The sequence below is a fragment of the Dermacentor andersoni genome, chromosome 3 (assembly GCF_023375885.2).
Source record: "Dermacentor andersoni chromosome 3, qqDerAnde1_hic_scaffold, whole genome shotgun sequence".
NCBI lineage: Eukaryota > Metazoa > Arthropoda > Arachnida > Ixodida > Ixodidae > Dermacentor > Dermacentor andersoni.
In genome coordinates this window covers 163,763,722-163,778,395 of record NC_092816.1, presented here as the reverse complement: position 1 = coordinate 163,778,395, position 14,674 = coordinate 163,763,722, and positions in this window count along the sequence as shown.

Genomic DNA, 14,674 nt, shown 5'->3' with positions numbered 1-14,674 from the left:
AAGCACATTTTCGACTTCTTCGTTATTCCACGGATTAAGAGTCTCACCGTTGGCTTTGTCATCGTCCAGAGTGGAACTTCGGGTATCTCATACGGTTCGAAGTCCGACGGCATGTTCGAAGTCCAAAGCCGTGTTGTCTTGCTGCGACAACACGGCTTCTGTGCAGGCGGCGACAGGCCGTATGCTGGTGGCGTTCGTGAATGGATGATTCCTGTGTCTTGTCAGTAGCCCTAGATGCACTCACAATGGCTCATGTTGCAGATAAACTCTAGCTGGGCACGCACATGCCTCTGCAATAGTGCCCCAAGTAGACGCACATCATGGTAGCCCTAGGCAAATTCTCAATGCACGAGCCTAAGCACATTCAACCCGACAAACTACAGGCGCACCGTAACATAGGCCGCCAACAAAATGTGCCTGGTAGAGCTGCAGAAGAGATGATTTGGATGGCCCCCATGATTTTCCAGACATATGTTGAATTATCTCAGTAAAGCTGCCCAGCTTTCTTTTTATTCCAGAGGTGTGCTTCGACCAAGATAAGACACGATCGATGATGCCTCCTAGAAACCTGTAGTGGGTTACCGAAGGTACAATCTTCCCATCTATCATAATGGTTAGCAGGCCACTTACTTCCGTGTAAATGCCATGGCTACACTTTTTGCCGGTGAGAGCTGCAGTCCGCGAATAATAAGGTATGTCGACGTTATTGACACCGCGCGTTGCCGCTTCGTTTGCACTTGCAAGCGCGTTAAGCTCATGGTCCATATACAGATGTCATCTGCGTACACAGAGACTGAGGCTGAGGCTGCGTGTTCTTTGACCAGTCCCCCCCCCCCCTATGAGAACGACATTACATAATGTTGGGCCCAAAACCCCTCCTTGAGGCACTCCACGATAGACGGGGTGGTTCCTTGTTTCACCGTCTGCAGTTGTCATGAATATCGTTCTCTATTGAAGATAGCTGGCTATACACTGATGCATACGTCCACCGATGCCACATTCTTCTTGGGCATTTAAAATTGCATCATGTAGAACGTTGTCAAAAGCACCCTTGATATCAAGAAAGACAGCAGCTGTTAATCGATGGCGACGTTTCTGATGTTCAACAGTTACTAGGTCTGTGAAGCTGTCGAGTGACGACCTACCTTTTCGGAAACCTGTCATTGCGCCTGAATATATATTACGCTCTATGGTGTGCCCCAAAGCTACAGTCGACCGATTACTGAACAATACCTCGCGGGCGTCGACTTGCTGGCCGGTCAGTGCCTTCTAACGGCGCAAAGCGACGAGATGAGCAAGCGTAGCGTATGCGCACAGAGTTCATTCGAAGCGCATGTAACAGCATAGCTCACTCATCATCATCATCATCATCATCATCATCATCATCTATGCCCACTGCAGGGCAAAGGCCTCTCCCATACTTCTCCAACTACCCCGGTCATGTACTAATTGTGGCCATGTTCTCTCTGCAAACCTCTTAATCTCATCCTCCCACCTAACTTTCTGCCGCCCTCTGCTACGCTTTTCTTCCCTTGGAATCCATTCTGTAACTCTTAATGACCATCGGTTATCTTCCCTCCTCATTACGTGTCCTGCCCATGCCCATTTCTTTTCCTTGATTTCAACTAAGATATCATTAACTCGCGTTTGTTCCCTCACCCAATCTGCTCTTTTCTTATCCCTTAACGTTACACCTATCATTCTTCTTTCCATAGCTCGTTGCGTCGTCCTCAATTTAAGTGGAACCCTTTTCGTAAGCCTCCAGGTTTCTGCCCCGTACGTGAGTACTGGTAAGACACAGCTGTTATAAACTTTTCTCTTGAGGGATAATGGCACCCTGCTGTTCATGATCTGAGAATGCCTGCCAAACGCACCCCAGCCCACTCTTATCTTTCTGATTATTTCTGTCTCATGATCCGGATCCGCAGTCACTACCTATCCTAAGTAGATGTATTCCCTTACCACTTCCAGTGCCTCACTAGCTATTGTAAACTGCTGTTCCCTTCCGAGACTGGTAAACATTACTTTAGTTTTCTGCAGATTAATTTTTAGACCCACCCTTCGGCTTTGCCTCTCCAGGTCAGTGAGCATGCATTGCAGTTGGTCCCCAGAGTTACTAAGCAAGGCAATATCATCAGCTAATCGAAAATTACTAAGGTATTCTCGATTAACTCTTATCCACAATTCTTCCCAATCCAGGTCTCTGAATACCTCCTGTAAACACGCTGTGAATAGCATCGAAAAGATCGTATCTCCCTGCCTGACGCCTTTCTTTATTGGGATTTTGCTGCTTTCTTTATGGAGGACTACGGTGGCTGTGGAGCCGCTATAGATATCTCTCAGTATTTTTACATACGGCTCGTCTATACCCTGATTCCGCAATGCCTCCATGACTGCTGAGGTTTCGACTGAATAAAACGCTTTATCGTAATCAATGAAAGCTATATATTGTCGCAGCCTAGTAGAAGACGGGAAAGCCGGCGTAGAGGACGTATGGAAGCACTTTATCAGAGCAGTCAACGCGGCGTCGTTGTCGTCTCTGTTGTTTCACTCGCGCGCTACTTCAGCGTCGTTCCCATCGCCTGGCACGTACCCGCGGTGACCATATAGGATGTGACATTTGCCCCCCCTTTGAAAAAAGAGGCATCGTCCCGATGCACCAACGTCCGAAGGCTGTGCCCAGACGGTGCAAAGTTGAGGTCATGAGGAAATGTATGGCTTCATACGAAGCACATGCACAACCTCGGGCAGATGCCGCCGGCGTTTGGAGCAGTTATGGCTGTCGGGGACAACTTCATAATTAACATCGCTGATACGGCGCAGAACTGTGTACGGGCCGAAGTATCTTCGCAGGAGCTTTTCAGACAGCCCCCGCCGACGAATCGGAGTCCAGACCCACACTTGGTCACCGACGTTGTACGTGACGGGTCTGTGTCGAAGATTGTAGTGTCGGGCATCGTATTCCTGTTGTTCTTTGATTCGCAAACGCGCAAGCTGCCTGGCTTCCTCTGCGCGTTGCGTAAACTCCTCGGCACCAGTCTCGTCGTCACCGCACTCGTGCGGCAGCATTGCGTCCAACATGGTTGTCACTTCACGTCCGTAAACGAGGTTGAAAGGCGTCACGCGTGTTGTCTCTTGGCGAGCCGTGTTATATGCAAATGTAACATATGGTAAAATCTCGTCCCAGTTCTTGTGGTCGACGTCGATGTACATACTCATCATGTCTGCCAGAGTCTTATTCAGACGTTCTGTCAGCCCATTGGTTAGGGGATGGTAAGCCGTGGTCTTTCGGTGAGTGGTACCACTTAGTCGCAACACGGTATCCAGAAGCGCAGCCGTGAACGCAGATCATCTGTCTGTTATGACCACTGCGGGAGCGCCATGCCTTAGGACAACGGCTTCGACAAAAAATCGGGCTGCTTCGGCTGCTGTTCCACGTTGGATAGCACCTGTTTCGGCGTATCGCGTAAGATAATCCGTGACGAGGATTATCCATCTATTTCCGGCAGTGGACAGCGGAAACGGACCTAAAAGGTCCATGCCAATTTGTTCGAACGGCGCTTGCGGTGTCTGAACAGGATGCAGCAGTCCAGCTGGCTTGCCATGTAGGGGTTTGCGGCGCTGGCAATCCAGGCATGTCTGTGTGTAACGTTTCACGATCGACGCAAGTCTCGGCCAATAGTATTTTAGCCGAATTCTTGCTAATGTCCGAGTGTAGCCCAAGTGACCAGCGGTCGGCTCGTTGTGACAGGCGTGTAGGACTTCATCGCGAAGAGATGCGGGAATGACGAGTAGGTAGCTGCTGCCACTAGGTGAAAAGTTCTTTTTATACAGAACGTCGTGGCGTAAGCAGAATGAAGGCAGCCCTCTGGCGAATAACTTCGGCACGCTGCCTGTTCTTCCCTCTAAGTAATCAAAAAGAGGGACCAGTTCTGCGTCCTCGCGTTGGTGGCGTGAAACGGCGACAGTATCTAGCATGCCTAGAAAAGCCGTGTCATCATCGTCGTGCACTGCAGTCTGAACAGGAGACCGAGAAAGGCAGTCGGCGTCGGTGTGTCGTTTCCCTGATTTGTAGACAACCGTGAAGTCGGACTCTTGGAGACGAAGACTCCAGCGCGCTAGCCGACCAGCTGGATCTTTTAAATTAGTCAGCCAGCAAAGTGCATGATGATCACTGACAACGGTGAAACACCGACCATACAAATATGGCCGAAATTTCAGGACGGCCCACACCAGTGCGAGACATTCTTTTTCTGTCGTGGAATAGTTTGTCTCCGTTCTTGATAGCGTCCTGCTGGCGTAAGCAATCACTCTTTCGGCACCGTCCTGCCGCTGTACAAGCACTGCGCCGAGGCCGAGATTACTAGCGTCGGTATGAAGAATCGTAGGAGCGTCGTCATCAAAGTGTGCGAGCACGGGAGGCGTCTGCAGCCGCTGCCGTAGGTCGTGAAATGCCCGTTGCTGGTCTTCACCCCATACGAAGGGGACATCTTCTCTGGTTAGATGCGTTAATGGCCATGCGATGCGGGAAAAGTCCGCAATAAAGCGTCGGTAGTAGGCGCAAAGGCCCAGAAAACGTCGCACGGCCTTTTTATCTGATGGCGTTGGGAAATTAGCAACGGCAGAGATTTTATCAGGGTCAGGTCGGACACCTTCATGACTGACAACGTGACCGAGAAATTGAAGTTCTTCAAAGCCAAAATGGCACTTTTCAGGTTTCAAAGTTAGACCAGCTGAGCGTATTGCTTCAAAGACCGTCTTTAGTCTCTGTAAGTGTTCCTCGAACGTGGCGGAGAAGACAATCACGTCGTCGAGGTACACCAAACAGGTTTGCCATTTGAGGCCTGAGAGTACCGTGTCCATTAGTCGCTGAAACGTTGCTGGCGCCGAACACAAACCGAAGGGGAGCACCTGAAATTCATAAAGTCCGTCGGGCGTCACAAAAGCGGTCTTCTCACGGTCTCTCTCATCAACTTCTATTTGCCAGTAGCCGCTTTTCAAGTCCATCAACGAAAAGTAACGTGCGTTTCGTAGCCTGTCCAGTGAATCGTCGATACGCGGCAGCGGAAAAACGTCTTTCTTTGTGATCTGGTTGAGTTTTCGATAGTCGACGCAGAAGCGCAGGCTACCGTCCTTCTTTTTCACCAACACGACAGGCGATGCCCAAGGACTCTTAGATGGCCGAATAACCCCGTCCTCAAGCATCGTCTTCACTTGCGTTTGTATCGCCTCGCGCTCTTTCGGTGCCACACGATAAGGATTCTGCCGAATTGGTCTGGCGTCGGCTTCGGTGACAATACGGTGCTTAGTGAGCGGCGTCTGGCTGACTCGTGACGTAGATGAAAAGCAGCTCTTAAACTCATCGATGAGCTCAAGAAGGCTGTTACGTTCGACGGGTGACAAGGTGCGACTGATATCAACCACAGGGGCAGGCATGGCCACGGTGGCCGTCACGTGCTCCACTGAGAGGCAGTCTTGTATTGATGTAAATTCGTCGAAGTAAGCAACAGCCGTGCCTCTAACAACGTGTCGACGTTCCCTGGTAAAATTCGTCAGCAGGAGTTCAGCACGTCCGTCGTGTACGTTAATTACGGCCCTAGCGATGGAAACGCCTTGACTCAGTACCAGTGCGTCGATGTGTTCAGCTACACCAGTCCCGGTGTTCAAGTTGTCGCAGATAACAGGTACGAGGGCACAGCTTCGCGGCGGAAGCGTGACGTCGTCGTCGGCGATACGTAAGCGGGGTCGCTGGTGCTCCGCGGGGTCGACGTCGTCTGAGCTCGTAGAAAATGTGACGACGAGGTCACGGACATTAATCACTGCACCGTACTCTCTCAAGAAATCCATACCCAATATAAGTTCCTTGCAGCACTCAAAGAGAATGACGAGGGTGGCGACGAAGGTTTCACCGGCGATTACTATCCTGGCTGTGCATTTTCCGATCGGCGTCATCAACTGGCCGCCGGCAGTTCTGATGTTGGGCCCGGTCCACGGCGTCTTCACTTTTCTCAATCTGTCGGCCAGCTTTTGACTTATTATCGAAAAATGCGAACCAGTATCGACGAGAGCGGCCACTTGGTGGCCGTCAATGAAAACGACAAGATCGGCGCTGACGGCATCGGTTACAGGGGGTGTGGTTGGAGACGTCGGAGTTTTAGAGTCGTCGGTCGTCGGTGATGGGGGCTCTTGGAAAGCTAGACGGTTTGCAACCTCACCCCCGGAGGTCGCTGCTTCTAGTTTCCCCGGCGTGGGCTAGGGGACCTGCCCCTAGAGGCGTCAGAAAAATCGCGACGGGTCGGTGGGGTATAACGAGCCGGAGAAGGGGAACGTGATCGAGGCGTCGCTGAACCTTCTGGCCGAAAGTTTGTAGAATTTTCGTCGCAGGCACGTGCAGCATCAAACACAGGGTAATTGCAGTTGGGAAACCTTAGATACCCGGCTGCGCGGTAGTGGCACGCGCGATAAACATGTCCAGCTTCGCCGCAATTAAAGCACAGAGGCCGGCGGTCAGCGGTGCGCCACAAATCGGTCTTTCGAAGCGGGTAGCCCACAGGGGATTCGCCGTAAGACCGAGGCGCAGCGATCGGCTGGCGGCGATACGGCATAGCTGGCGGCGGCTGTGACTGGCGAAAATATGGCGTCGGGGGTGGCGGTGCTGGCTGCGTCGTAGTGGTCGACGGTGTCAGCAGCATCGAAGTCGCGGGAGGTGGACGACAGACAGCTTCCGCGTAGGTTAGTCGTCGCGGCACCGCCTGCCGGTCGGGGGACGAAAAGGCCTGTCGAACTTCCTCCCGAACGATATCAGCGACAGAAGCCACCGCTGGTGCCATAGGAGAAATCCCGAGCTGCCGGATCTCCTCTCTCACAATTTCCCGGATGACTTCACGCAGAGACGTGCCGTAGCTCTCAGGTAGAACTGAAGCATTCACCGGCGAGTTCGCGCGATCATATTGGCGGTACCGTTGCTTTAGTGCCCGTTGTATAGCGGTAGCCTCCTTGGTGAATTCGACCACTGTCGTCGGTGGGTTCCTCACGAGTCCGGCAAACAGTTCCTCCTTCACTCCGCGCAAGAGAGAGCGTAACTTCTTTTCTTCAGTCATCTCAGGGTCTGCTCTGCGGAAAAGGCGGGTCATATCTTCTGCATACATGGCTACGCTCTTGTTTGGTTTTTGAATACGGGATTCGAGTAGGCGCTGCGCAGTGTCTCTTCTGTCGGTACTAGTGAACGTGTCCAGCAGCTGAGTGCGGAAGGTATCCCATGTGGTCAAACTTCTCTCCCGGTTCACAAACCACGTCCGCGCACTGTCTTGAAGCGCGAAATAGACATTAGACAGCTTTTGCTGGGAGCCCCAGTCATTATAACTGGCGACACGCTCAAATTGGTCAAGCCAATCTTGGACATCTTCAAAAGCGTCGCCATGGAAACTTTCTGGTATCTTAGGATTTTGCAGCGTCACCTGCGATGGAGTTGCAGTAGCCATGGCGGAAGTAGGTAGACGCGTTCCAGCAGGGTCCTGCAAAGGGTTGAACTCGGGCGTCAGGCCTAGCAGGCGGCGACTGTACCGGTGAACAGGAGTTTCGACGAACGAAGGTGATTCCGTTTTCGAGGTATGGCTCCGCGAAGGGCTGCCGAGCATCAGGCAACCTACCCCGCACCTCCACCAGTGTCGCAGCCTAGTAGAAGACGGGAAAGCCGGCGTAGAGGACGTATGGAAGCACTTTATCAGAGCAGTCAACGCGGCGTCGTTGTCGTCTCTGTTGTTTCACTCGCGCGCTACTTCAGCGTCGTTCCCATCGCCTGGCACATACCCGCGGTGACCATATAGGATGTGACAATATAAAGGTTGGTTATATTCCGCTCATCTTTTATCACCTGATTGATAGTGTGAATATGGTCTATGGTTGAGTAGCCTTTACGGAATCCTGCCTGGTCCTTTGGTTGACGGAAGTCTAAGGTGCTCCTGATTCAATTTGCAGTTACCTTAGTAAATACTTTGTTGGCAATGGACAGTAAGCTGATCGGTCTATAATTTTTCAAGTCTTTGGCGTCCCCTTTCTTGTGGATTAGGATTATGTTAGCGTTTTTCCAAGATGCCGGTACGCTCGAAGTCATGAGGCATTGCGTATACAGGGTGGCCAGTTTCTCTAGAACAATCTGCCCACCATCCTTCAACAAATCTGCTGTTACCTGATCCTCCCCAGCTGCCTTCCCCCTTTGCATAGCTCCCAAGGCTTTTTTTACTTCTTCCGGTGTTACGTATGGGATTTCGAATTCCTCTAGACTATTCTCTCTTCCATTATCGTCGTGGGTGCCACTGGTGCTGTATAAATATCTATAGACCTCCTCAGCCACTTGAACTATCTCATCCATATTAGTAATGATATCGCCGTCTTTGTCTCTTAACGCATACGGCTGATTCTTCCCAATTCCTAGTTTATTCTTCACTGCTTGTAGGCTTCTTCCGTTCCTAGAGCATGTTCAATTCTATCCATATTATACTTCCTTATGTCAGCTGTCTTACGCTTGTTGATTAACTTCGAAAGTTCTGCCAGTTCTATTCCAGCTGTAGGGTTAGAGGCTTTCATACATTGGCGTTTCTTGATCAGATCTTTTGTCTCCTGTGACAGCTTACTGGTATCATGTCTAACGGAGTTACCACCGACTTCTATTGCACACTTCTTAATGATGGCCACAAGATTGTCGTTCATTGCTTCAACACTAACGTCCTCTTCCTGAGTTAAAGCCGAATACCTGTTCTGTAGCTTGATCTGGAATTCCTCTATTTTGCCTCTTACCGCTAACTGATTGATCGACTTCTTATGTACCAGTTGCTTCCGTTCCCTCCTCAGGTCTAGACTAATTCGAGTTCTTACCATCCTATGGTCACTGCAGCGCACCTTGCCCTGCACGTCCACATCTTGTATGATGCCAGGGTTAGCGCTGAGTATGAAGTCTATCTCATTTTCAGTGTCGCCATTCGGGCTCCTCCACGTCCACTTTCAGCTGTCCCGCTTGCGGAAGAAGGTATTCATTATCCGCATATTATTTCGTTCTACACACTCTACTAATAACTCTCCCCTGCTATTCCTGGAGTCTATGCCATATTCTCCTACTGACTTGTCTCCCGCCTGCTTCTTGCCTACCCTGGCACTGAAGTCGCCCATCAGTATTGTGTATTTCGTTTTGACTTTAGCCATCGCCGATTCCACGTCTTCATAGAAGCTTTCGACTTCCTGGTCATCATGACGGGATGTAGGGGCGTAGACCTGTACGACCTTCATTTTGTACCTCTTGTTAAGTTTCACAACAAGACCTGCCACCCTCTCATTAATGCTATAGAATTCCTGTATGTTACCAGCTATGTTCTTATTAATCAGGAATCCGACTCGTAGTTCTCGTCTCTCCGCTAAGCCCCGGTAGCACAGGACGTACCCGCTATTTAGCACTGTATATGCTTCTTTTGGCCTCCTAACTTCACTGAGCCCTATTATATCCCATTTACTGCCCTCTAATTCCTCCAATAGCACTGCTAGACTCGCCTCACTAGATAACGTTCTAGCGTTAAACGTTGCCAGGTTCATATTCCAATGGCGGCCTGTCCGGAGCCAGGGATTCTTAACACCCTCTGCAGCGTCGCAGGTCTGACCGCCGCCGTGGTCAGTTGCTTCGCAGCTGCTGGGGACTGAGGGCCGGGGTTTGATTGTTGTGATCATATAGGAGGTTGTGGCCAAGTACTGCACCAGGGTGGCCAATCCTGCTCTGGTGAGGGAGTGCGTTACCGTTTCTGGTCACCGGGATCAGGCCACACTCCAGGCCTGTTTATGCAATTTTATCAACACGCGGATGTTCTTTTTTTTTAATCCGGTGGAAAATTGCGCGGCACCGGGATTCGAACCACGGACCTCTTGCACGCGAGGCGGGTGTTCTACCTCTAGGCCACCGCTGTACCTCACTCGGCGGCATGTAACATCAAGGGGAGTACGGTAGCGCAATTAAAAGACGGGACAAAAGAAGACACATAGGGACACACACAGCGATAACTTCCAACAATGTTTATTATCGAAAACCAGGTCGTACTTATACACTCAGCCAACATGAGTCAAAGCCACGTGAATAGATTAACAATCAGAGCGATACATCTTGTGATATGTTAAGCCTGTACAAAAATTTCAGTTCTTTTTCACAGTGAGCCAATGATGGTTTGCTGATACATGAATCCCCTAGGGCATCAATCTGCTCGGCTTCCATTATAAGTCTAGTGTGTTCGCACTTATTTCTACCGGTAATGATTGTTGATTCGAAGAGAGGGGAGTACTTATGTTGCTTACAATGAAGGGAGAGAAACCCATCTGATACAAGTTTGTCGACTTTATTTTTGTGTTCGCGCAGTCTATCATTAATGCATCTGCCCGAGTGTCCAACGTAATAGTTCCCACACGATAAGGGTATACGATATATAATTGAAGTCTTACATTCTCGAAACATCTTCCTATGTTTAACTTGGCAGCTAGGGGCACTTTCTTTCTTTTCTGATGTTGTTTTCCTGCACAGGCTGATTAGTTTGTTGGGTGCTGAAAAAACCAAATCAGTGTTACCTCGGCGGGCAATTTTCTTTAGGTTGTGCGACAACCGGTGGATATAAAGTATCACTGTTTGTCTTTTCTTCTCTTGGTTACTATTTCCTTCCGCTCGTTCAGCAGTCGCTGATTGGTGTACTTGCCTAAGTATTCCCTCTGCAACTGATGCCAGTACATGATTGGGATAGCCTGCTTCATGCAGCCGCATGGCCTGTTGTGTGAATGCTTCGTCAGTGCAATGATGGCATGATTTAGTAAGTGCGTTAGTAAAACGCATTTTCGCAATTCCTCTTTTTACTAGTTTAGAATGGGCTGAATGATACGACAACAACGGTTTATTTGTCCTGGGACTGTAACACCAGCAAGTTAGATCATCTGATTGTTAATCTGTTCATGTGGCTTTGACTCATGTTGGCTGAGTGTATAAGTACGACCTGGTTTTCGATAATAAACATTGTTGGAAGTTAGCGCTTTGTATGTCCCTATGTGTCTTCTTTTGTCCCGTCTTTTAATCGCGCTACCGTACTACCCTTGAAGATGCATTACCAACAAGCCCACATTGCAACCGTCGTGGCATGTAACAGTACCAGAGAGCGTCGCTGGCCGGTTGGTCAGTCGACGTTCTCGCGCTACTGTTAAACAATCGATCGAGTGTAAACGTTAAGATCTCCGTAATATGCACCGCTATAGTTAGTGCTAATTCATCCTCTTTAGTCCTCTTAATGCAACTGAGTGAAAGTAATAACTGCAATAGCACGCTGTGGTGTATCCTACAGTTATTAGAAGTTTTATTAAGTTGTAACTAAACGTGTTAAAGGAAGGAACACCTTCCAATTAGTGACGCAGAATAACATTTGGTGGCACGCTACCGTACCGAACAAGGTCATGTAACTGCCATTCTTTCTGCAGGCCGCCCTTCAGCGGGCCATCGCCCCTTTGCCCGACTGTTTCAAGCGTAGCGAAGTAGCCTGGATGATTCATTGCCACCTGCCATCTCAACCGGAATACCTGCCCGTCCAATCCGACACCGACCGTCGACTTACCAATTTCCCTCCATTCCTGGGCACGAACGCACTTCCCACCTAGCAACATGGCTGCACTATCATTACGGCTGCCCCGTCCCATCTGCTACTTAGCCCGGCACTGTTTCGCGGCCAGTCGGGGCACGCCACCGTACAGAACAAGGTCTGCAACTGCCATTCTTTCTACAGGTTAGTTACCTTGCAAACGCAAGTTACTTCTCTTCGAATGACCGTTTCCTGATTGCGGTGTCATGCCCCCCTGAGTTCATTGATCATTGTGCAGGTTGTCTTGATCCTGTTACGTTACTTTGCACATTGTATCTGTTCTGCTTGTACTGGCTGGCGACGTAGAATTGAACCCCGGCCGTGTCACCGACACTTTTTTATCGTTCGAATCTATTTCCAACGCACTATCTTGTTTAGAAACTTCCCAAAACATCGTGCTAAATGAACTCCCACTAACCCGTACTTCCCAAAATAACAATGAAGCTACCATAAGTGCGCTTTCTGCTCGGGTTGACATCTTAGAAAAAGGAGTTGATGAAGTTCAATCACTGCACTCACACGCTTATTATGGCACAAGCGACTGCGTGGCTAATCTGGGTTGCCAATTGAAAGTGCTGGCGGAAAAATTTGACGACGCGGAAAACCGACAGAGCAGTTCCAACCCACTGTTCTTGGGAATTCCCGATGCAAAGAACGAAAACTGGGTGCAATCGCAAATACACGTAACCTCATTATTATCGGGGAAGCTTAACATTTCCATTGCAGCGGCTGATTTAGTGCGTGCACACAGGCTATGCCACTTCCAGAAAAACAAAACTCGTCCGATCATCGTCAAATTCGCATGTTTTAAAGATAAAACGCCATCTTTCAAGCACCTTCTAAACTTAAAGGCTCCTTTTTTGCGGTTCGTGAGTATTTCTCTACGCGCGTGCACGCAGTGTTATATTTGGCGTACGAACGGGCTCCCAATTTAAAATTCGTTTTGCCAGGCTCATTATAGAAGGCAAACAGTTTGTCTATGACGCCGTGTCTGATTCAATCATAGAACTAACAAAGTAGCCACCAACTCAGAGCGCCAATGTTCCATTTTCCCTCCCTACCCTACCCAGTTATGCGCCGTCAAGAAGCCCCAGGTTTCACACGATGAGAGTTTTGTTAACTAATGCTGGAAGCTTTATACCAAAAAAAGAAACACTCGAAACGATCATCACGGATCACGACACTGATGTTGTTGTTATCGCAGACTCATGGCTCAGCTCTGATATCGTGGAACATGAACTTCTGAACAGCACATCGTATACCGTTTAATGGCACGATAGGACTAGTCGTCGGGGAGGCGGGGTCTTGGCATTTGTCAAAGAAGGGCTGGTCTCTTCTCGCTTATCTACTGAAGGTCAGCACAAGATCCTTTGCCTCAAGCTGGTACTGCCGACAAGCATGACCATATTGATTTCTTGTTGCCGTCCTCCTGATTACGACATTTCATTTACAAACGAATTTATTTCCATCATATCTGATCTTATCGCCCGTTTTCCTCCTGCTAATCTCGTGCTATGCGGCGACTTCAACTTTCCGAATATTGACTGGGAAAACTGCGTCGCTACAGCCCGGGCGTCCAAAGGCTTTCTTGAAGCAGTTCTTATGTACTGCCTTAGCCAAGTAGTTACCAGACCTATTCGCAGTACTAACATTGTTGATTTAGTTTTTACTGCCAATAATGAACTAAATATTTCTTTACAGTATGTTAAAATTGTTAGCGATCACAACATTCTGTTTTTTAATGTAGCTATAGAGCTTCGTACTCGTCACCCGTGTACTAAATTACATTCTAGATTACTATAAAGCAATCTCTCCAGAAATTAACAATCACCTTGAATCCTTCTTTGTAGACTTCCATTAATAAGCCTGATTCCTGATTATTAAGAATATAGCTGGTAACATACAGGAATTCTATAGCATTAACGAGAGGGTGGCATGTCTTGTTCTGAAACTTAATAAGAGGTACAAAATGCAGGTTGTATAGGTCTACGCTCCTACATCCAGTCATGATGACCAGGAAATCGAAAGCTTCTATGAAGACGTGGAATCGGCGATGGGTAGAGTGAAAACAAAATACACTATACTGATGGGCGATTTCAATTCCAAGGTAGGCAAGAAGCAGGCTGGAGACAAGGCAGTGGGGGAATACGGCATAGGCACTAGGAATAGCAGGGGAGAGTTATTAGTAGAGTTTGCGGAACAGAATAATATGCGGATAATGAATACCTTCTTCCGCAAGCGGGATAGCCGAAAGTGGACGTGGAGGAGCCCGAACGGCGAGACTAGAAATGAAATAGACTTCATACTCTGCGGTAACCCTGGCATCATACAAGATGTGGACGTGCTCGGTAAGGTGCGCTGCAGTGACCACAGGATGGTAAGAACTCGAATTAGCCTAGACTTGAGGAGGGAACGGAAGAAACTGGTAGATAAGAAGCCGATCAATGAGTTAGCGGCAAGAGGGAAAATAGAGGAATTCCAGATCAAGCTACAGAACAGGTATTCGGCTTTAACTCAGGAAGAGGACCTTAGTGTTGAAGCAATGAACGACAATCTTATGGGCATCATTAAGGAGTGTGCAATAGAAGTCGGTGGTAACTCTGTTAGACAGGACACCAGTAAGCTATCGCAGGAGACGAAAGGTGTGATCAAGAAACGCCAATGTATGAAAGCCTCTAACCCTACAGCTGGAATAGAACTGGCAGAACTTTCGAAGTTGATCAACAAGCGTAAGACAGCTGACATAAGGAGGTATAATATGGATAGAATTGAACAAGCTCTCAGGAACGGAGGAAGCCTAAAAGCAGAGAAGAAGAAACTAGGAATTGGCAAGAATCAGATGTATGCGTTAAGAGACAGAGCCGGCAATATCATTACTAATATGGATGAGACCGTTCAAGTGGCTGAGGAGTTCTATAGATATTTATACAGTACGAGTGGAACCCACGATGATAATGGTAGAGAGAATAATCTAGAGGAATTCGAGATCCCACAAGTAACGCCGGAAGAAGTAAGGAAAGCCTTGGGAG